Source organism: Pectinophora gossypiella, chromosome 6 (genome assembly GCF_024362695.1).
Source record: "Pectinophora gossypiella chromosome 6, ilPecGoss1.1, whole genome shotgun sequence".
Lineage (NCBI taxonomy): Eukaryota > Metazoa > Arthropoda > Insecta > Lepidoptera > Gelechiidae > Pectinophora > Pectinophora gossypiella.
This window is the reverse complement of record NC_065409.1, coordinates 2,163,960-2,188,698: the sequence shown is the minus strand read 5'-3', so window position 1 is coordinate 2,188,698 and position 24,739 is coordinate 2,163,960. Positions and strand designations below refer to the sequence as shown.

Here is a 24,739-nt window from a genome sequence, read left to right as displayed (position 1 = left end):
GCATCTAATTTTATTTTAAGTTATACCTTTAATTTTTTTTATCCGCTGAAAAGGAAAGGGACGGGTAATCAACACAGTGGGCATACCATAAATCTCTATGTAAGTATCTTGTATTTTAGTCTTATCAAATACTTTTTCATTTTCTTTAGCACTAGTTCCGTGGTAAGACCTTTGCCACTTCAACTGAACATTTCTATATTTAATTTACACACAATTGAGAAATCTGCTTAGGAAGACCTTCTCAATTTACATTTCCAAAGTATGAATCACTGTTGAAATTGGTAAACAAGCAATTTTGTAGGTCATCGGTTCTGACCGTAGTAGGAACTTGTGACGTAAAACACGAGTGGTGAATGATTTGTGAGTTTTGTGACGTGACTTATAATATGTATAACAGCTGATTCATAAACGGCTTACACTTAATATAAATTTTATAATTTAAAAAAATATATATTTTGTTTCTTTTTTACCTTTTTCGATTCATAAACAGCTTATACTTAATTTTAATTTTATATATATTTTTAAATTTTTACTGTTATTTATTTTTGACGTTTTTCGATTCATAAACAGCTTACACTTAATATGTATTTTATATTTAATTTTTAAATGTTTATTTTGTTTTTCTTTTTTGACGTTTTTTGATTCATAAACAGCTTACGCTTAATATACATTTTATACATTTTTTTTTTAATATTTTTTGTTTTTTTTTAACGTATTACGTCACACTCATTTCTATTAACAGAGGCGCTTGGTATATTTATCACTGTATGTCCATACAACCATAAAGTTGAAAGTTGAAGTTATCACTGTATGTTGGAGTTAGTCGTACCTAGGCCGCATCGCTTCTTCGAACACATTCCGAAATTGTGAGAGAGAGAGAGAGAGAGAGAGAGAAAATGTTTATTCAACAAAAAAAATGTTTATTGCGGTAATATTCTAGGATTTCAGAAACTAACAAAAAGAAATATCTTTACTAAACAACTTAAATAACTTGGCACCTATTTAGATCTCACTTATTTTGACGTTGAAGTCAACAACCAAGGTATAGGTATACTATAATATTGAACTTGGCTCTCATTTCACATTTATGTTTTTGATGAGTTTAACATTCCGAATGAATGCACATTATATAAATTGAGTAAAATGATTAATTAGCTGCAGATGGTAGATGTAAAAATCATGTCAATGAAAGTGAAAACGTTTATGTAATTTTGATATTTTTTACTAATGATTTGAATCACTAACTTTGTTAGTGGAGTCAGTGGCAGGAGATTAGTGGCTGTATGTTGTCTTCTAATAACTAGTTAATAGCTCTGTCCACCTCGCTAATGATAACAGGCGTGAGTTAACATTATACGTATATGTCTGTTATTACGTTCGTCTTTAAATTCGGTATCACCATTCAAAGGCATTTACTGAAAGAAATAATTGTTTAAATAGGTTGTTGTTTTTGACGAAGCCTGTGGTAGCTGCCTAGACTTTTTGTTTTTTACTGCACCCCCAATGAGGGTTGTCAAAGATTCATCTATCACAAGATGAACTGAGTATCCACGGTGCACCGAGCTTTCTGTTAGACCAACTTGATAGGTGGTCAAAATTGGGCGAGCCAACTGTGTGTGACTGATGAAATTGGTAAATAGTTCTATTCTATGATTTGTGGTCTTTAAAATGCAAGTGCACAATACAAGACAACACAAAAACGTTTTATTGCAATGCACATACAGGGTGTTAGTGTCACCGTAACGAATACTGAGGGGGATGATTCAGACCATGATTCTGAGTTGATATCAAGTGGAATTTTCTTTTAGTTTTTTTTAATATTATTTTCAATTCTATACTTTTGCGATGAAAAATTCCGCTTGATATTAACTCAGAATAATGAGCTGAATCCCTCCCTCCCTCTCAGTATTCGTTATGATGTCATTTACACCCCGTGCAAGCAGTTGAGTATGAGTATCTATTTATTTTAGGTAGCCAATTAGCCATACAAGTAGGTATGGGTGTTAGTGACAACGTACCTAATGAATACTCAGGGGGATGGTTGAGACCATGATTCTAAGTTGATATCAAGTGGAATTTCCTGTCGGAAAATTTATGTCATTTTTTTTAATTATTTTCAGTTCCATACTTTTGCGACGGAAAATTCCACTTGATATCAACTCAGAATCATGGTCTGAATCATCCCTCAAAATTTTCATTACGATGTCACTAAAACCCTGTATGAACACGACAATAAAAACAATTACAAAATTGACAAGAGAAGCACAATCGACAGCCTTATAGCTAAGTGCACATTGTAGGACACTATATATTAATTAATAACACAATACAAAAAGGATAATATTTATGTTTGCATTAATTGAGTCACCGTACCTACCGCAATATGATACTTACCTATGTAATACATTCTTGCGCACTTATGTTAAATTGTGTCACAATGACTAATAAATACACTATACACTGAAGTCATTAAGTACAATCATAATATTGTATTTCAGGTTTTATTTTTACATAAAAACATGTATTACGTAGACACATGCAAACATTTTTTTTATTTTTTTTCACGTGATTATTGTAGATTTGCCGCAGATGGCATTATCTACTTGGCCGGACAAATGCAGAGCGCTGAAGGCTCTCACCCGGTACAACGTTTAAGACAACAGGCCTGAGGGTGTCCAGTTGGGCGCGAACCTCGGCTCAGGGAGTCGTCTGAGAGGAAATATATTTGTAAGAATTAATCGACTCTAGTGGGTCGATAGCGATAAGCGCTGATTGAGGGAAATCGTCGACTACGCAGGCGGGGTCGGTTTCGGGGTCTTGAAGCGTTTGGTGTCGCGAGCTGATTGGTTGCCTCTGAGGCGCATACAAACATAAACTCACGCCCATATATAGAGCCACCAGTAATCAAATACAACTTACTGCAACTGTTGATACGAGGTCGATGGATATGATAGAATCAGCCTAATGCCAATAATAACGACCAATTTCCAACTAAGAGTCAAATCAGTTACTTTTTACTAAACGTCTGTCCTCCGTCCCTTTCCTTTTCGGCGGATAAGAAAATGACAGGTATAACTTAAAGTACTATTAGGAGGTGTCTGCAGGAATCGGGGCCTCTGACTACCCCAATTGGATATAGCCGTGAGCTTATGTTATGCTTGTATCATTTGTATATACCGTCATCAGGCAAACATGTTCCAAGTCGAAACAGCTGTTGACCTCGGCATGTTATGTTAGCATGATGAAGACGCACCCATAACTTGACATTTAAAATACTTAATTGCAAATATTATTAGATGCTGATTCTGGCAGACACAGTTAATTTTAATAAAAATAAGTTATTTTTATAACTCAATCTCTTTCTTGGACTTCTTGTCTTCTATCGTGTGGGTTGTGAGGTGGATGACCAACCACACCAACCCTAGTGTCAGGGTTATTATTGATTGAGTTATTATTATTGAGTAATGGGCAGCACTATTTATAAACGGTCACTATTTAAACTGTCAAACTAAATTAAAATTAAGTTTTGTTCGCCACAAATGTGTAAGGATTGAAGCAAAAGGAATTCCATAGTCTCTGCATACACCGGTGTGAAGTAGGCGTCAGTTTATATATGTACGTTCGCCAGAAACATGGACTACAATGATGTATTATCGACTATGCATGACTCATGAGATCCGTGTGGCCGACTGAACTATGTAAATTCAGATGTAGTTCGTAAGTATGTGAGAATATTGAGTTTGTTTTGACGCCTTTCACTAAGTTCTGCTGCTCTAATAGTTCCTAGTATCCAATACCTGTAGAAACCTCTATCTTCTGTGTATAAAACACAGCAAACACGTCCCACTGTTGGGCACAAGCTTCCCCTCAATCAACTTCGATCATGACTACTATATGACATTATTCTCTATTGGCGGAAACTTGTTATTAGCATCATCTTATGCATATTTAGTTCATTTAATGTATATCGTATGTGTTGTCAGGTGGATTACCAACCCCGTCAACCCTGGTGTCAGGGGCCTTTGGCGGCTCAATAGTAACCCTAACACCAGGGTTGATAGGGTTGGTAATACACCTCACAACCTACACAACAGAAAAAGAATGTGTATGTAGTCGGTAAGTTCTGCAAATAAAATAAATATATAAAACAGGTTATATACATATAATATCTTCTTAGCGTTTATTATAGCTTCCAAACCCTCCCCTAATCCGTCCCTAATCTTACAAATATTCACTTGTTACTACGGAAGAGCGTTGGCTCCTAACACAGGCTTTTATGCTTAAAAGGAGTCATCAACCCTAACTTAGAAACACTATTGTACGAAAGTGAAATAAAATATTTTTCATTTCCCCATGGATCTGTTAACCGAAGTCCAGTATAGCTCCAGTTTTTCACAAAAGCAACTGCCATCAGACCTTCTAACCCGTGGGATAACCAGCCCAACTACACAGTAACACAAATTGGCATACTCCGTGCAAAAAACCATAAGGATATATATGAATTATTTTGACTTTTCGGTTGACTAAAAAGTCTTTAAGACACCCAAGCTAAGCTCTAGACATTTTAAATAAATCAAAGTAATTTATAACTTCCTCATTACAAAAATAACATAACATAGTGTTATATATTACAGTGAAAGATGTTACAAGAGAAAGTTGTTAATTTTTTATATTCAGTCGCATATTACGGCCCATCGAACTGTATTTGCATAACACGTATCTTCGGTATAACTTCTTCGTATCTTTATATCTGATAAGGTTATGTAGTGTTTAGAAACTGACTCTAAAAGTAAAAGTTTTATAGTTCTATGCTGTACGGTCACGAGCATTAATATGTATACACTTTGATACCATGTCACATTAACTTTTTAGACAAATTTAACTGTAAGTCTCACTAAATGTCAAATATGTTAGTGCGACAGAGTCCTAAAGTGGGTACATTATAATGCTCATGACTGCACCAGGACTGATTCTAAAACATGTCGCGTTCAGCAGCTTATCTTCCCGGGCATGTAAAAACAGATTAAGGGATTGTATGTACTCTTTCTTAACATACATACATAAACTCACGCCTATTTCCCACCGGGGTAAGCAGAGACTATAGAATTCCATTTGCTTCGATCCTGGCACACTTCTCTTGCTTCCTCCACATTCAACAATCGCTTCATACACGCACGCCGGTTCAGAGTAGATCTTTCTTAACATGATGGATCATTAAACACCGCAACCAGAGAGTTCTGGAACGTCACCGTAATCCTTCTTTCTCTTTTCAGACGCATAGCATCGTCCTTGTTTTTTCTTAACTAAAAGGTTCCACCCGAGATTATATGGGAAAATAATCATGGAAATACCACGATCACCCATAGACAAAATTATTGCCGACGAAATTTAGAAAATCGACCTTGTTATTACTGCGCTGCGATTGTTATTTGTAAGGAGTTTTCTAACATCGTCGTCAATGATTTTGTCTATGGGTGCATGCACGCATACGACCCTACAATAATGCAGTAATAATAAGGTCGTTTTTTGTTTCAACAAAAAGTTATGATTGACGAATTTTGGATATATGTAATATCCCTCTAAGGGCGGAGAGGCTTGTCAACTGTCAGCATACTGTTCATCGTACTATACATCTTAGTACGTCATGAGCAATATAATGTACCCACTTTAGGACTCTGTCGCACTAACATAATTTTACATTTAGTGAGACTTACAGTTCAATTTGTCAAAAAAGTTAATGTGACATGGTACCAAAGTGTATACATATTAATGCTCGTGACCGTACACCGGCTTGCTCTTCAATCGGGCAGCGCCAGTTCGAACCCCGGTACCGGACTTGCACCAATGAGTTATTAATTTATCTTAAGTGCAGTTTTCACTAACACGGTTGGCTGGACCATTATCGATGGCGATGCGGCTCACCATCTTCTTGGTCTTACAGATAGCTCGGTGAAGCGTAGATACTGAGTTCATTTCATGGTCACACCTGATTAGCTCAATTTTAATATAGTCGTGAGGATCAAGTAAATCTTCGCAACTTGGAATAAGCGATTTGAAAAATATTTCTTAATTCAGACAATTCATTGTAGCAACAAAAATAAAACGGTCTATTAACCTTCTAGCAACACTCGAGTCAATATATCAACGATAAATTAAATAGGCAACTAACTTATGTTGCTTATTGCAATTAACTTCAAAATTAATGAATATTAACTGGTGTAGATTTTGCACGAAGATAAACGAATAATGGTTGAATAGCGGAAAGGAATTCCTGAGGAATGGCCCAAGAACTCACGATAAATGAACCTACTAATTATGTAAACTGAATTATTCGTGGTAGCTCAGTTGGTAGAACGCTTGTCTCTTACTTTGAGGTCGCATGTTCGAATCCATGCGATTGAAGACTAAAGTAACCCCCTCGGCCCCTCGGGGCGTGAGGTAAACCTAGGTCAGCCGCTGGTGGGGAGCGGACAGTTACCGTTCTATACGTAGTATTATTCCTTATTCTATGTTTGTATGTATACCCTCGATTCTTAACAGTGTCCAGTGATAAGCGCCTTATTAAAGTTCTAAGCCACTTGCGGCTAATTTACAATAAGTCACGCAAAAGAAAAGTTCCGTAAATTACATTTTAAGAGACAATTCATCAAACAACAACTTGCTCTTTAAACATGAATACTATTAACGTAGTTCTGTGACATGAATGTACACTATGCAGCAAGGCAACAATATTCTCGAAATATTCTCATTCTCACACTATCGAAACGAATGTAAGTACAGTCATGAGCAATATAATGTACCCACTTTAGGACTCTGTTGCACTAACATATTTGACATTTAGTGAGACTTACAGTTCAATTTGTCAAAAAAGATAATATGACATGGTACCAAGGTGTATGTACATATTAATGCTCGTGACCGTAAATAGTCGCTATATGAGCTATGTTAGGGGACTTTGGCGACTCAATAACAACCCTGACACCAGAGTTGAAGAGGTTGGTACTCCACTTCACAACCCGTACGATAGAAGAAGAAACAATTAACCGTCATTTACGTTCTTGCGCACAAATTGCGTTGCGCTCACATTTTATTGAATATCAATACATGCGGAAGTGATATTGATAAAACAATCACAAATACGCAATTATTGTGTGCACGCAATTACATTGCTAGCGGAAAAACTTCTCGTTAGAGATTCATTAAATACTAGTGTTACTTTTACCGCTTCAGATACTTCATTTAACTGTTACCGGATGTTACTGTGAATCATAATATTCACAATGTATGTGTAAGTATTTTCATTTTTGTAATCTTGAGTACACTTTGTGTAATTAATTTGTTTTGTATTCTTGTGTTTCTTATCTATGTGACTAAATGTAGGTAATCTCGCCAACCATTATAAGTAAACAAGCGTTTTTTCCGCTAACAATACAACAATATGAAACTATTCAACTTTAGAGTACCTAATAGGCTAGTTTCCAACTAGTCAAATAAGTTACTTTTTACTAAACGTCAAAACACGAAATTACTATGGAATTTGTATGACAAAGCAACCTGTGACTGTATGGGACATACCTAATAGTCTACCATTTATGGTCAGTCACATCTCTAGCGCGAGCGAGCCAACGCGTCTCAATGTTTGGATCTTGTAATTTAATTAATATCCAAAGTAATACAGTTCATTCAATTGTTTGTGTGGGGTTTTATTAAAATTACCAGCGCTCCCTACAGTGACGTCATAGAAAAACGTGACAAAATGTCGCACTTATTATTACATCTTTCTTTATTAAATAAAAAAAGAAAACGTTTTTTTACACCTTTAGATCTGTCTTTATATTTAGTAGGTAATCAGAACTAGTGAGGAATCAGGGCGGTTACATGATTTACCAATTTCCGTGGGACGACGACACATGGTGATACACCGTAAATATCATATAATACAATCATATCAATGTTAGATATTTTTATCAAAAGTCTCTGCAAACTATTCACAGATTTGTGACCCGGCCCATCACTTTCAGGAGTTTGTGTGCTACAGTATAACAGAAGAGGTTGTTATTTCCTAGTACATGACACTGTTACTTATGCTTAGGTATCTGAAATACTAGTACATCATCCCATCTCTAATTCATCGAGACAATAAGTGCCAACACAATGCATCTCTTCCGCGCGCAACACGGATGCCTCAAGCGCATGCCTGCCTATGTCAGTGCGCAAATTATACGCCGCATATGAAGTTTCTTATTACTTGATACTTGTTGATACTGCTTCCTATCTGTGGTTGCTGGGAAGTTGGATGAACATTACGATTTTCTTCTTCTCTCGTGTGGGTTGTGAGGTGTTTCACCAACCCCATCAACCCTGGTGTCAGGGTTACTATTGAGCCGCGAAAGGCCCCTGACATGACTTATGTAATGACTACTTACATCAGTAAGCAGTAACCGCCTTCCGAAGCACGGATCTTCTTACTTTCGGACAATCAGGTGATCAGCCTGTAATGTTCTAACCAAACTAGGGATCAAAAAGTATTTTTTGTATTTCCCCACCGGGATTCGAACCCGGGACCTCCGGATCGTGAGCCTAACGCTCAACCACTGGACCACGGAAGCCGGCCAAAAAATATGCCAACGTGATGCCAACATTACGATGATGGAATTAGAATCGCCCAATAAACCGCGGGAACATACCGTTCCCGCCTTACAGTGAAAACCACGTAATCGCCATTTTGAAAAGTCACATTCTGTGTTATTTATTTTTTCAGCAAGACCTCGATTTTTTTCAATTAATTTCATTATGGGTAAAAATTTACATTTTTCTTTAAAAAAAAAAGGAAATCGTTATATGTTCCCTCTTTTATACTTTTATTTTATGTGTGAATATTTCGCTTTTTATATTTGATACTTAACAAAAACACAGTCACATAAAATATTTTAAAATTGATGTTTATTGGCGAAACGTTTTGTTATGGGGTTAACTGGCATTCCAATCTTTAATACGATTGTTCTTTTATCATGTTTAACAATACGGAAGAATATAATAATAAGTAAGTAATTATACTTTAAAATGTTCGGTACAATTAGAATTATATTTAAATTAAGCGCCTTAAAATCAAGGCTAACTGTGTAGGTATATATACAGTCTAGGTTCAGCTTCAGAGTTGAATTAATAATCGCATGAAGGTTTTCTTTTACCTTAAAACCTTAAAGTCGTAACCGAATCATCATCACTAATTTCAGAGCCACGTATTTGTCGGTGTAGCATTTTCCATGCTACTTTTTTAGGGAAAAATAGGGCAGTGGTTTTCCTCTTGCATTCCGCCCTGCAGTGCTCTCTCTGACGCGAGTGGGACAGACAAGACCTTTTAAAATCCTAATTGTTTAACGATTGTGTCTAGAAATCTCGGCCTTAGGAGATTTAAGGACATGTCTGAGATTATTTTATGCCCACTTGGTTTTGACGAGTATGGAAGAAGCGAAAAACGTGTCAGAATCGTAGTAAATGGAATTCCGAGGTGTCTGCCTATTCCAATGGGAAATAGGTGATCTTATGTATAAAAGTTTTCATCTCGAGCTCCTCCGTGCTTCGGAAGGCACGTTAAGCCGTTGGTTGGTTTGGCTGCATTAGCAGTCGTTAATAACCATCAATCCGCACTGGGCCCGCGTGGTGGTTTAAGGCCCGATCTCCCTATCCATCCATAGGGAATGCCCGTGCCCCAGCAATGAGGACGTTAATGGGCTGGTGATGATGATGTATAAGGCCGCCTGTTGCACTCTTTCTATTTCTCCTTTGTTTTGTGTTTCCTGTGTCCAATAAAGTTTTTGTCTTCTATCGTGTGGGTTGTGAGGTGCATTAGCAACCTTATCAACTCGTGAAAAAGTGAGGTAATGATGAATTGACAAGTTATAAATATTACAATAGATCTATGTAGAATCTGCAATACTAGAGCCTTGGCCGTGGGACTTCTCTCTCAGCGCGGACTATATTTTAAACCTGCTATTATACCTCTATTTAGTCTCCGTTTTATATTATTACAAGATATAAGTTTTGCCTCTGCCTCAATACAAACAGCAAAGGACTGGAACTGTCTGCCGTCGTCTGTTTTTCCAACTCGTTATAATCTGGGAGTCTTCAAGGTCTTCAAAGTCACCCTAGTGAATAGGCATTGCTAGGTAAGCGTGATACACCTTAGACCATATCGATAATGATGAAAGGTAACTTACGAGACATTCAGAATGATAAGTCAATTTATCATAATAACGCGTGCCTTATGAAAGAGCAAAGGTCCACAAATCATGATTAATTCTATTTTGCTGTAATTGTTATTTATTACTTTAATTATCTGTTTATATTCTCGTGAGAAAGACATTGCAACTTCGTTATTTCTACATACCTTTGTGGGGTTTTATTAAGGTCTTTATTGGTTGTTTCAGATTGTGCTGTCGACTCCCTCAAGCGTTCTCACAGCAGGTAATTTTTACAAATATTTTTATTTAAGATAAGCAACACTACACTTTAATGGGTAATGAGAATAAAATTTACCCCCCACACCCTCAAAGTTGAAGTCTCTTGCAAAACAAGTCATCATCACCAGCCCATTAACGTTCCCACTGCTGGGGCACGGGCCTTCCCTATGGATAGATAGGGAGATCGGGCCTTAAACCACCACGCGGGCCCAGTGCAGATTGGTGGTTATTAACGAGTGCTAATGCATCCGGGACCAACGGCTTAACGTGCCTTCCGAAGTACGGAGGAGCTCGAGATGAAAACTTTTTTTTTGTGGTCACCCATCCTATGACCGGCTTTTGCGAAAGTTGCTTAACTTCAACAATTGCAGCCCGAGCGCGTTTACCGCTGCGCCACCGAGCTCCTCAAAAATAAATATCTAAGTATTATTACAATCGTAAAAGCAGACCCTCTAAAAAGAAGTATACTTACAGAACAATCATTAACGTTCACCAGCGCAGGATTAACATGCGCAATATGATAAAATTATCGATCGATTAAATAAATTTTATCGTAATCGATAACTTTGTTTCTTTCCCTAACATGCGTGATTTTGTTCGTGCTTCGACAGAACGAAATGACTTATTTGAGTTCACATATTAGCACCAATCGACAAAAAGACATAATTATATCGTCAGAATCGATAAAAAGGACCGTGACAATCACCTATTAGATTATCACCTAACCTAACCTATATTTACCAAAGACCGTATTGCTCTAGGATTTTTAAACATTTCGTCTGAGTCTGAAGATCGTAGCCGAATTCCAAGACACCTAAACATCGAACCGGCTCGACTGGTTTTGTTTTAATCAACTTCTGTCTTGGTCTATTTATTAAGAGAATACTTAAAAAAAAAACAAAAGCCATTTGGCTGTTGGGACCAACGGCTTAACGTGCCTTCCGAAGCACGGAATCATCTTACTTTTTCGGACAATCAGGTGACTCAAGCTTGAAAAGTCCTTACCAAACAAAGGACAGTCTTACAAAGTGATTTCGACAATGTCCCCATCAGGAATCGAACCCGGACCTCCAGATCGTTAGCCTAACACTCTAACCACTAGACCACGGAGGCTGTCAAGTCTGTCTGAATATCCTAGCCAAATTAAAACGAGTCTACTCCGAAACCGGCCGGACAGGTTTGTGTTTTGCTTCAAACGACAAACGACCCAATATGGCTTAAAACAAAGCGAACCGCCAACGTGTTTATTAACGACTTTATTATAGTTTGAAAACTTTGAAAGATTAAGTAATATAACATAAATAGCTTATATGGGTGAATATCAAAATGTGCCAAGTTTGGTGGCGAACTGTCATATAATTTTTTCGTGAAAAATTTCCGAACCGAGGATCCTTATGGATCTTTTTCATGTCGGAACCCAATTTTTCACGAAAAAATAATATGAAATTTCGCCACCAAACTTGAAATTTTGATATTCACCCATATACGTCTCACTGCTGGGCACAGGCCTCCAACATCAACCGGAGGGGGTATGGAGCATACTGTACCACGCTGCTCCAGTGCGGGTTGGAGTAGGTGTTTGAGCAAGATTAAGTATAAAGCGACTGATTAGGATAGTCAGAGGAACTACCTACTTATTCTAATTTAAACCGGTTTTTGACCTAATTATAATGTTGAATACGAACCAAAAATTATTTCAATTATTTGAAAGTTAGAACCCTTTACACACACTTTTATCATATAACAGACGGCCTTAGTCAAAGAGTTCCCGGCACGGTACCCTAAAAATACTGAAGGCTATAAGACGGCTGACAACAAAACTAGTTTTACAAGTTTTGCTCCTATAATTCAATTACCAACTACGCTTTTTATCGCTTTTTTTATTAAAATAATTTCCTCATACAAAAGAGGTTACAATAAGAAAACGCGACACGATTCATGTTAAACCGACTCGATTCATGAAAGAAAGTGAGGTTATGTCATAACTTTTTGCGCGCGTAAAAATGTCATGAGCACGTTTTACGCGGGAACATTTTTTTTTAATAGCATGTGCCCATTTCTGGCGTTAAAGCAATACCTACATTAGTAGGAATTTCTTTGAAATGTAACAAAATAACAGGCTTAGCACTAATAGGCTAGTTTCCAACAAGTGAAATCAGTTACTTTTTACTAAACGTCAAAACCCGAAATTACTATGGAATTTAGTACGAAAAAGCACACTATGACGTCATAGAAAACGTGACAAAATGTCGCACTTATTATTACAGATTTCATTAGTAAAATTCGTTTTATTTAATTTTATTTTGAACCTAGGACACGACCCAATTGAGAACTATCCTTCCCGTAAATAAATGACAGCGATTATGTGTCAAAGTAGAATAACACATTTTTCCCTCAATCAATTTTTTTTTTTTGTTTTCCCCGAATGGTAAGGCAAAGGGAACTATGCCCATACAGCCATGTCTTACGTATTTTTTTTTCTTGATGATTAATGAAATGATGAAAGGTGATGAATGATGATGATGAAACCTAAGCCCCCACCCTCGGAGTAGACTCCTACTCCGAACCCCAAACGAATTAACTCAAAAGTCCGCATAAACTTTTGAGTTATGAAGCGGCTTCCCGGCACGAAGCGAAAATAGGCAGATACACTTTGTTCATTGAATACTCCAATATAATAACACTCGCGAATGTCTTCTGACTAACTTCATGCGATCATTAACCACAAAACACCACTTCGTATTAATTATTTAGATTACTCAATGAAGAAAGCAACTGTCCCGTTCCCGTTTCCCGCCGAAAAGCCTCCCTCAATCAATACATAGCGCGATAAAGTTAACCTAAACTACTTACGTGGCCAGATGTCATTTATGCAAATTCTATTAGACGTGTGCTGTCAATTCCATTCTGCCAGTTTATACGCTAACTTTAAAATTATGAAAAGGTTGTTTAAGATTTTTGTCTAAAATTGACGTGTGTGTTTATTTTTAGCATGTCGATTGCCCATCCCTTTCCTTAACTTTATAATTTAAAATAGAATAAGGTGTATGTTCGCATCAATACCTACCATTGGTAGAACCTACCTGTAGGTAGTCACTTCAACTTAAAAACTCGCTACTCGCTCACAATCTGACCAACCTTAAAGCTCATAGCAAGCGTGACCAACCTAAATGCCAGAAGTAATTGTAATTACTCGTTCGCATGACTTCGGAAACATCCCATACAGCCAACAATAACTGGACATAACTTCGTCTTCGGAAACAACGGCTAAAAAGGTGCAATTATTTTTAAAAAGGAAACGTGTTATGAAATTGGGCGTGTGAAGCGATCTTCCCTGTTTCTCTCGGCATATGATAAGCCTTCGTATAATGTAACGTGCCCCCGCTGCACAGCAACCACGCCGCTATCTATGCAAAATAAACGTGCGGCTATTGGACGAAGCCCTCAATGTAATTGACAACATTTAATTTTTACTAAGGTGCCTTAAATCGAAAACCATTTCGAGATATTTCTATGATTTACACAAAACACATTTTTTCAGATTTTTTAATTCAGTAATAATAGAAATATATTGAAAAATCCACGAGGTCAGAAGAGGAAGGCATAATAAGTTCAGCCCTTTACATAAAAATTATAAAAAAAGGAAATGTCATACATAACATGACACTTTGTTTGCGACTTGTTTTAAATACCGCATGCAAAGGTACATTACAGTATACTGCCTTCATTCTATCAATGGCAGAATCCAATTTTCAAAAAATATTTTTTGTAACTTCTAGTGGAAAAATCTTGAAAAGAAAAAAATACGTGTCTTCTATTTAAACAAGTACTTTCGAAATAGCACAAAAAAACCACGGCTTAAAAATTTGAAATGTTGTCAATTCGCGCCACGCGCGGCGTAGTTGCTGTGCCGCGGAGGCTAAGCATTACGTATATTATGCGTGCAGTCATAAGTATTATTTAAATAAGTTATGTAAGACTCTGGATATTTTTTTCGAAAATTTAAATTTTGAACTTTCCGAAACTTCCTCAAAAATGGTAGGTTTTCACCATGTATACACGGTATGTTTGGAGCTCTTTACATATGCGTTTCGGGTTTCAATCTAGTTTTGACCCACAATTGTAACCTTTTTATACATGTAATGATCAAGTATATGATTATACCTGTTGTATATGGGTTGTTCTTCAAAAGAAGAAAAAAAATTATCGACAATGATCTGTCCTTCGTTCTGCTTCTGATAAGTTATGTTTTAGAATTTTATTTCATGTTTTGATTGTCCAAAAATATAGTTATCTTATTATACTCAAAATACAAGCAAAATACTAATCGGTTCCTCAATTAGTTATTAACGTAGCTTGATCGTTTTTCACAAAATTATGTGACAGAGTGGTAAATTGAAATGCTGTCTCCGATGACAAGGGCCACTCTGTCACAATATTTTTTGGAATGCGCCTGCAAAGAAAAGTATGTTACCAAGATAAAGAGAACCACTAAATAGTCCTCTACAGACACATCTTTATATGATGTTTTAAAATATTTATTGCCGTTATAATTTTAAATATGTTAAATCCGATAAATCGAGAAAATGTCTTTTTATTGTCGATAAAAAAGAAGAACGACCCATATATCTTTTAAAATCAAAGACAGAAAAAAGTCGGAGCATAGGAGCCTTTCGTAACGCATAACGCATTTGTTCTGTATTTATTTTTATAATTAGGTATATAAAAATTGTTACATCATACACATTACACATACACATTCTGATGCACTGAATTCCTTGATAGTAAAAAAAATAAACTTGTTTTTCGACAACGTTTTTTTACGGAGAAAGTCACTCTTGTGTTCCATTCAAAGATGGTCAACTCATTCTTTTAACGCTATTTAGCTTGAAATCATTAGTGGAACAGAAGTTTACCTTATTGTGGTGTCACGGATAGATAATAGGAAACTTTTTTTAATCCCAAATCTAAAAAGGCTACATGGAAGCAATTAATGTAAAAACAATAATGCAATTTAACGTTTTGTGCGTGTAAAAGTATATGCGGAATGTCCACTTTAATGTCAAATAGCAATATTGCTTTTTTATACATATAAACAAGTATGTGAATTGCTTAAATATGGCCTTTTTAACCCTCCTTTGTTGAAGCTTTTCTTTACACCCTAGTCTAGTAAAGTGAACTCGTAACTAAATTCACAAACGAGAATTTACAGCATACTTTCAAAACATCTCTCTACACCTAACGCCTTATTTCTCTAGTTCAACTACGTTGGTTTTTACAACCACTGGTATTAAAAACTTCAGTCCACCTTTTAACTAGTTAGGAACCACTGGCATTAAACTCTCGTGAGTGTGACAAACAAACATTATATAGACGTACCTACTTCTAAGTCGCTAATTTTCTTAAACGCCCACACATCCGCGATTTCTAAAACATTAAAACTAATATTAACTATGACACTTACACGAATACAACTTTTCTTGCAGCTATGAGTGTACGGGCTAGTATTATCTGTGACACGAGTAAGTGTAAGTAAAAAAATACTTACATACGGGTAGATTTCACTGTCTCCTTCTATCGTGTTGGTTGTGAGGTGGATCACCAACCCCATCAACCCTGATGTCAGGGTTATTATTGAGCCGCCATAGGCCCCTGACATGACTCATGTAACGACTACGTACTTACATCAGTAAGTAAGTAGTAACCAGGACCAACGGCTTAACGTGCCTTCCGAAGCACAGATAATCTTATTTTTTGTACAATCAGGTGATCAGCCTGTAGTGTCCTAACCAAACTAGGGATCACAAAGTGATTATTTGTGATTTGTCCCCACCGGGAATCGAACCCACTGATTTCGCTGTGTCAGGTTTTAACTAGCGGAACCCTATGATGGCAGTTATGCAAAAATCGCTTCATCAATATAACTACAAATTAATACGAAACTTGATGAACACAAAAAAGCAAACACAAACTAAAGTCAGCCAAGTTGCAAAATATTACGAAAAACTACAGTCTAATCATATAAAACGAAGGTTTTCGGTAGGGTTCAACATGCCTTCCGAAACATAAAATTTTCAGACAAGCAGGTAATTCAACCTGCAATGTCCAAACAAATAAAATAAATACAGTCTCAAAAAGTGATTTTCGATAGTGCCCAATGTTCTAACCACTAAACCACAGAAGCTGTTGTCTTTACTCTTTTCTCCAGATGATTTAAAGGAAGTTTCCATTTAAAGTTGTGTAACGTTTTTCGATATAATATGGGACTATGTGTAAAAAAAAAACTCATGCGCATCATAAGTCGTAACTTATCGACATAATTTAAGTCAATCGCAGGCAATCATAGCTTAATTAGTATTAACCAATACCGAATACTGACTCGCTAATTAGTGCAATCCGAGTCTAGCACTATTTTCATTCGAATGCGTAAGCGCAACTCATTGAGACTGCATTGCCAAATGTAACACACTTTCACTACATAAATACTGACAGACAGACAGACATTTGTACTGAAAGTGTGAATTTTAGAAGTGAACCAATCAACTATGATTTCTTTAGTACATAGTTAAGGTAAGTATACAAAAATCTATTCAATTTTCTATTTAATTTACGGGTAACGGCCAGCCCACTTTGTAGAGGCTGCCTGGATGCAGAAGAAACTGCCCCCCGTGTAATCCTGGAATGCACGGGAGTGTCAGCACAACGGGTAAAAATCCTCAAAGGAATATGGTCGCTCCGCGAAGCCTGTGGAAACCCCAGGAGGCTTCTGAGCTTCTGAATGGAGTTAGGTTGGCTTACGTAGTCAACAATAGCACGCATAATGGGCCATCATCATCATCAGCCGTACGACGCCCACTGCTGGGCATAGGCCTCCCTCACGGATCTCCACGACAATCGGTCCTACGCTGCCTGCATCCAGCGGCTTCCCGCGACCTTCACCAGATCGTCGGTCCACCTTGTAGCGGGCCTACCCACTGAGCGTCGTCCGACACGTGGTCGCCATTCTAGAACCTTTCCGCCCCAGCGGCCATCGGTTCTCCTCGCTATGTGTCCTGCCCACTGCCACTTCAGCTTTGCAATTCTCCGAGCTATATCGGTGACTTTAGTTCTCCTGCGGAATGGGCCATCTTAGAGTCTAAATGCGGAAAACAGAGCCCGCTAACTACGAGTAACTAACTAAAAGTAAGTATACTTACTACTTTTACAATGAAAAGATCAAATGAAACTGTATTTTTCTTAAAATATATTTTTTTTATTTACATTTAAGTATTTTTTATTTACAATTTTACAACACAACACATAAGCTCACGACTATATCCCAATTGGGGTAGTCAGAGGTAAATCTATCGCAACTACCTAAGTACTCACACCTCGCCGAGCTTTCTGTTAGACCAACGTGATAGGTGTTTCTTTAATTTTCCCTCAATCAGCGCTTATCGCTATCGACCCATTAGGGACGATTAATTCTTTCAAATATTCTTCCTCTTAGACGACGCCTTGAGCCGAGGTTCGCGCCCAACTGGGCAACCTCAGGCCTGTTGTCTTAAATTTTGTAACGGGTGTGAGCCCTCAGCGCTTCTCATTAGTCCGAACAAGTACTTAATGCCATTTGCGGGAAATCTACAATAAGTCACGCCAAAAAACAAGGTTCTTTAATTACATTAAACAATAAAATTACTATTATCATAGGTTATGAGTTAGGTTGTTACGTCATTAGTAAATACAAGTAGTAAATCATGACTCTTTCTCAGAAATTATGCGTCACTTAATAAGGAAATAACAGAAAGTGTAGTTTACGAAACTATAGCTTGCCAGAGAAAACACAATAACGTTATTAACCGCAAATATTTGTTATGTAAAGTCTAGGATAAAGGTAAACAGTTTTAAAAGGTTATCCCTAATGAGTAGGCTTTGCATCTAGAAGGTAAATCCATTCACCATTCTGCCTTATGGCATAATTCTTTCAAATATCTCTCAGACGACGCCCTGAGCCGTGGTCGCTCCCCATTTGTCCGGCCAAGTAGTTAATGCCATCTGCGACAAATCTACAATACGTCAAAAAATGCCGTATGGAATGTTTTTTTTTTGGTAAGTGACGATATGGTCTAGGGTATATCACGCTTACCTAGAAATGCCTATTCACTGGACGAAAAGACTTTGAAGACCTTGAAGACACCCAGATTATAACGGGTTGGAAAAACAGACGACGGCAGACAGTTCCAGTCCTTTGCTGTTTGCATCAAGGTACAGGCAAAACAAGACCCCACTGCTGCAGTGCACTGTACCGTCTATGTGTACTCACTGTGGACTGCTGGTAATCTTAACGGCCTCTGTGGTTTAAAGATCTTTCAAACTGTTTGTTCCTAGTCATGCAATCGAACGTCCTACGTATTATCAAAGACATTTCCCTCTCCGAACATTGAATGAATCTCCAAAGGTTAAACAATTAAACAATGAAGTTATTTAAAAACATACGCGAAACAATCGTCTACTAAGAACTGCTATCGAAAACAGTTCGTTGGAATAGCAACATTATGCATCGGAAGATAACTGTGTTAAACATTGGTAGGACTATGTCCTGTTATATGGAACATTTTGTAATCTGTTCTGAAGTGAACACAGCCCTAACATTTGATAAATATATTTTGTATGTGTATACATAATGAACTCCGGAATTCATTTTGAGATAGGCTGGCAAAGTGATACGCGAAATAAAGCTAGGTATAATATAAATTGTGTTAGGGTTCGTAATGTTTATTTTATTATTTAATTATTATTAGATGATATAACTTAATAACAGACGGAATAAAGTCGTGAATCTGTGTCACGACTTCATTATTTTTTAATTTGGAACTGGCATATTATATCATTTGTTTTTATTTTGATTTCTTCTTTTTCGAACGGGAACGTTTTCCCGCCTTTTTTAAAATTCGGTGACGGAATTTTGTTCGGTTGCGGTAATAATGTTATGAAGAGTTGGAGAGTTAACATTGTTTATGAAAATATAACATTATTCAAGAGAATTGCTGAATTGTTTGATTACGACGGGCACCTCCCCACCTGAGAGCAGTAGTATTATCACAATTGTAACACTAAAGTTGTTGGGTTCGTACCCAGTCTATTTCAGTTTTATGACGTGATTGTTTTGAAGTAATGCACTTTTTTATCGCCGTATTACAGACGAGAAATTGGTAATTATAGTCGTCATCTGAGGGGTTAAAATGCCCACACTAAAGCAATTCATCTAAAAAAGCAATATTGCTATTTGACATTGCGCGCCTACTTTTATATGCGCAAATGTCAAATTGCAAATTTGCTTTTAGGTGAATTGCATCTATGTGGCCTTTTTAACCCCCTTGATCATCTTGTGTTTCTACTCCGTGAAGATTACGATGGAAATTTTATAGTGTTTATGAATGATGGGATGGGTTTCCTGGATACTTAGACATAGCGAGAAGTGGATTTATTAATGTACTGTATACCTCTGCTTACACCTTTGGAGATAATTTGCGTGAAGCTATGTTATGTATGAATGATGAGAACCCTCGATATTTATAGAAGTATGGAGGTGCAGCGTTCGTTGAACTTTCAGCTTTCCCTGTTCGAGTCACTTTTGTACAGCCTTTATAGCTTATTGTCGCGGCTCGGGTTATTGCATTTTACCGCAGAACAAATAATATGATTTTACCTTCTACGTCGTTCGAAAAAACAACCTCTGTGGCTAGACAGCTTAATCATCACATTAACGCCATGGGTTCTTGGTTGGTCCCTCGGGGCGATCAGATAGGCAGTCACTTCTGCAAAAGACCGGATCTGTCAGATCTTCGGGTTACATAAGCGGAAATAATAACGCTATGGAGATGATGAACCTTATTATCCTCAAACAATAGGATTGACATACGTTATTTTTTTTTCCTTGTAAGCTCTTCTTGGTCTTCCCCTTCCTTTCTTTTCTTCTATCTTCCCTTCAATGATGTTTGTAATAAATTCGTCGTTTCATATTAAGTGTCCAATCGTCTTGCCTCTTCAATCATCGATAATTCTCAATATTCGTTTTCTTTCTCTTACTCTTACTAGCATTTTATTTCTCTCCTTTTTCGGATTTATCTCTTGTACATTTTCATTCTATTCTGCTCTAACGAAAGCGAAAAGCATTGCTAGGTATTCTAAAATACTATTATCATAAACAAACGGTCTATTACCTATAACCTGTTCAGTAGCGGGTTCTCTGAATACCAGTCGCACCTCCCCAAGGTGTGACCTCAGGAATATGTTTATGATCACTAACTACTAGTTGCTAACAGCCATAGAAGATGCATCCTGTTCAGTGACATTTGCTTCTTGCCCTTTACAACCAGTTTGCCCCTGATCTTCCCTCGTTATTACTTTCATGACTACTTAATTATATACTGTGAAACACGTTTATGCTAGAAACACGATAACAAAAATGTACAGAACGAAAAGTGTGATAATGATGTGTATGTCTGAAAAGTTGTAAACGTGAGACCGACAACATGACACACAAGCTGTAGCAATGTTCCTAAAACAATATTTCAATTTACGGTCTATTTTATAGCTTGAAAAGTACCTCCATAATTGGCGGTTGTTTATCTTAATAACTCTTATACTTGACCTAGCCATCAATTTCTTAACAGCACGATATTGCAACGTTAATTAAAAATCGCTTCTGCTATTGCACGTGTCATTAATACTACGTACGTACGTACGAACATTTGCTTCGAATATTAGCATTTTAATTTTAAAAAAATGTGTTTACACAATGAGTTACTTTGCAACCTCTTCGATGGTCTGGTAATAAAAAAACGCAATCGACTATTCTATAAAAATGTTTAGAATTTTTAAACACTGTTTATGAATAATGAAAGCCAAACAAAGTGCCAAATGGAATTAATTGAGAATTTGGTTTAGTTTTGCTTACCTATCATTCTCAAACAGCGTCTAAGTGATAAACGGAGTTCGTAGTGCAGTGGAGCATTAGGGCCACGATCCGGAAGTTTTGGGTTCGAATCCCTGTGAGGACATGTAAAATGTTTGCCCACTTCAACGTTTTCTAACAATTTCTGGGTTTGCTTCGATAGGGGTAAGACCTGAGCTGTGTCTATATCCATATCTGTAAATTTGTAGTTTAAGAGGCATTTACTTCATTCATTCAATACCTACAACATTATTCAATAGAAACTATTTCTCTGTCTTCAGACGATTTAACTTTCGAAAGACAAGAACCAGATTCCTTATACTTTTTTCTGCCATTCCATAATCAAATTGTCAGCTCGACATCTCACTAGAGATTGCGTAAAACTGAAGGCATAATTGTAGGAACTCACATTCTTCACATAGTATTGGCACCATTGTTACATTTGTAACGGCAATCATACATTACGCACCAGTATACCTATATGTAATTATAGGTGTGTGTTCGTTTTGCAATCTATTTCTTAAGTAGAAGACAGCTGTTGCTTAAGAGTTTCGAATGAAGCAGTGGAAATAAATAATTCACCATTACCATTTGCATATTCGTTGAATACAAATGGATCTACATTGGCAACTTTTACTGTACTTCAATTGTTATCGCTATACTTACTTTCTATATTTGGTGTGCATATCCTTCATTCTTCTTTAGTCATGTGTTACAATTACAACAACGATTCAGAGCAGTGTCTTAAGATTTATGAATTCATTTACTACAGCAACTTCTGTCTAATTTTTAGAGGCTTCCCCAAGGTTCGATATTAGGATTACAAAGTCAAATAGTATTTTTTTAATTATCTACATTTATTAGAAGACTACATTATGTACACCTATAGAAGATATCTTATATTTTGGAAATATCGAAATTATGAAACCTTCAATAATCAATCAATTTCGTTCTGAATTTAGATTTAGTTACCCCGGAAGAAGAATTAATCATCATCTTAAATCAAAAGTAGGTGTTACATGTAACTGTAATAAACCTAAATCAATTTCATTTAAACTGTTTCATTTCACGTATTAGAGTAATCGATATGTGAGCCAATACTTCCTTATCGATCTCATAATCTTACTTACCCACAATTATATCTGTGACATAACAAATGAAGGGCCGATTTTCTTTCATTACATGACGGGTTGTATCACTGGTTGCGTTTGTATGTACATAGCAATTGATATTTTTATTGCCATGATGTAAAACAAGCAAAAGCAAATGAGAAGTATTGACGCAACAATCGGTCGTTGTCGCATGCTGTATAACAAGTAGATTAGGGTTGCTGCTATTTTTAACAGAAATCAGTTTTTTTTACTACAGACAAGAAGTTTCGGAAAATAAAAAAAAACAACTTTCGATTCGATTACTACGTTCTCGTTCGTACGTTCGTTACTATGGAGCAGCGTGGTGGAGTATGCTCCATACCCCCTCCGGTTGATTGAGGGGAGGCCTGTGCCCATGCTGTGGGACGTATATAGGCTGTTTATGTATGTACTACGTTCTCAACTTTATATTCATTGTGTTCAATACACGTAACATTAATTTCATAGAGGGAGTCCTAGCGCCTTCAAATCAAATATACTTTATTGCTAAAATAAAATCATTCAAAACTTACACAACACAAAGATAATACAGATGCGACCTTATTGTTCTTAAGCAATTTCATATCCCTCTTAATAATCGTTAACCAGGTGGTTTAAGGTGCACTAAAATATATTAAGATACTTTGACGAAGCTTTTATAATTACATTTTGACGAAACCTGTGGTGGATAGTCTTTTTGTATTGTAAATTTTTAATAAATTATAGAATCGGGTAGGAAATAGATACTAAGTAATATAAAAATGGCGTCGTTGTCTTCTCACACACTTAAGTATGGGGAAACCTTCTGGGGCTCCTGCCCCTTAAGGTTGCATTCCGCGCCTTCCGCTACTACGGAAGGGTCCCTGTGTATTGGCCCCGCCTTCGCGGTCTAGCCCACCGGGTGAGACCCCATTGGGGACTAAGTAATATAGTGTTGGTGGCAACCCTAGTATAGATAATACAGGGTGAGCCACGGAAGGAAACCTTGCAAGAGACACGTATACTCGCTTCCTCACTCGCGTGGCTTCCTCGAATAGTAATCCAATACTTAGATTAGACATGGGACACAGGCTTGGTGCAGGTTCTTGCCTGAAAGACATTTTACTTGGAGCGTTTGGTTTCAATTAACAATGAGGTGAAAAGCCATGTTGTCGTCTACCGTGAGAGTTCCAGTCCCAACACGGGTAACAAACCAATGACTTTTAAAATTGTTTTCGAATTCATGTTTGGATCATAAATTCAATTTTTTTTATCACGTGCTCAGCGGTGATGGAAAAAAGCCTGAGGAAAGCATTATTCCTAAGAAATGCGTCTCGGAGGTATGTGACGTAACCTGCTTCTGTTGAGAAAACAGGACATATCCTGTCCAGTCTTCACGTTGGGTAAGCAGAATAGACTGTGTGAAAACGGGATGACACTAGATGAATGAGAAGATGCAGCTGCACGCGTTCTGTTTTGTATCTGATCCCAGTCCAGCATAGAAGTAACAAATATGATTTAAAAAATATGAAAAAGAAATTAAAAAGTAAACCAATTAACTTAAAAATTAAATTAAATAAAATAAATATTCATTAAATATTTTTTAAAAAGTAAACATGAAATCGATTGTTTTTTTTTTTTTTAATTATTTGCCCATTCGGGCAGGCAAAGGGAACTTAGCCCATACAGCCTAGTTAAAATCGATTGAACTTGGAAACGAAAGTCAATTTATTTTATTGACACCAAATAAGCATTTCTGTTAAAAATAGATTATACCCTCATCAAAGCCGTGAACACATCAAATCACTAAAAAACGTCGCCTTTGACCTCAAGCGAAAAAAAATGTTCTACACTTATTTATTAGCGTCGTTGTTTTATCATCAACTTGACCATGACTTTAAAGGAAGGTGACAAAAACCATGTTAATCGATTTCATAATGCCTGGCCTAAGCCTCCGATCAACGTGATTTAGTAGGTCATTGACTCTACCACTTTAAAAAAATCTCTGCGTTAACCGCTGAGTTTCGTCAGTGGGAGTCTATCTCAACGGCTGTTACATTCTCGGGGCACCTATTATGTTTTTTATAGCCTGTTTGTGTCTACTGTTGGGCAAAGGCCCTTCTTTTTCCAGTCTTCTCTGTCCTGGACATCACTCTACCAGGTGTACCGGAAAACGTCCAGCTCATCTCTCCATCGTCTGCCTAGACCCACGACCTTGTGAGGTCCAGTCA

The 24,739-nt window shown here is 36.9% G+C and overlaps 1 protein-coding gene and 1 long non-coding RNA gene across 7 annotated transcripts in view; one reads left to right on the top strand and one right to left on the bottom strand.

Annotated features, from left to right (window-relative positions):
- Positions 1–24,739, top strand: part of LOC126367291 (uncharacterized) — a 177,944-nt gene that overhangs the window by 59,423 nt on the left and 93,782 nt on the right. For 5 of the 6 annotated variants that reach the window (XM_050010723.1, XM_050010721.1, XM_050010722.1 and 2 more), the window contains exon 3: positions 10,431–10,467. The gene's annotated coding sequence lies outside the window, so the exon portion shown is untranslated. Of the gene's footprint in view, positions 1–10,429; positions 10,468–24,739 lie in introns of all 6 variants that reach the window. The other variant, XM_050010718.1, reaches the window with a different exon arrangement.
- On the bottom strand, positions 18,032–20,969 carry LOC126367411 (uncharacterized). The gene is made up of 3 exons (XR_007566481.1): positions 20,666–20,969; positions 20,152–20,260; positions 18,032–18,083 (listed from the first exon to the last, which is right to left on the bottom strand). It is a non-coding gene; the product is annotated as an uncharacterized LOC126367411 (long non-coding RNA).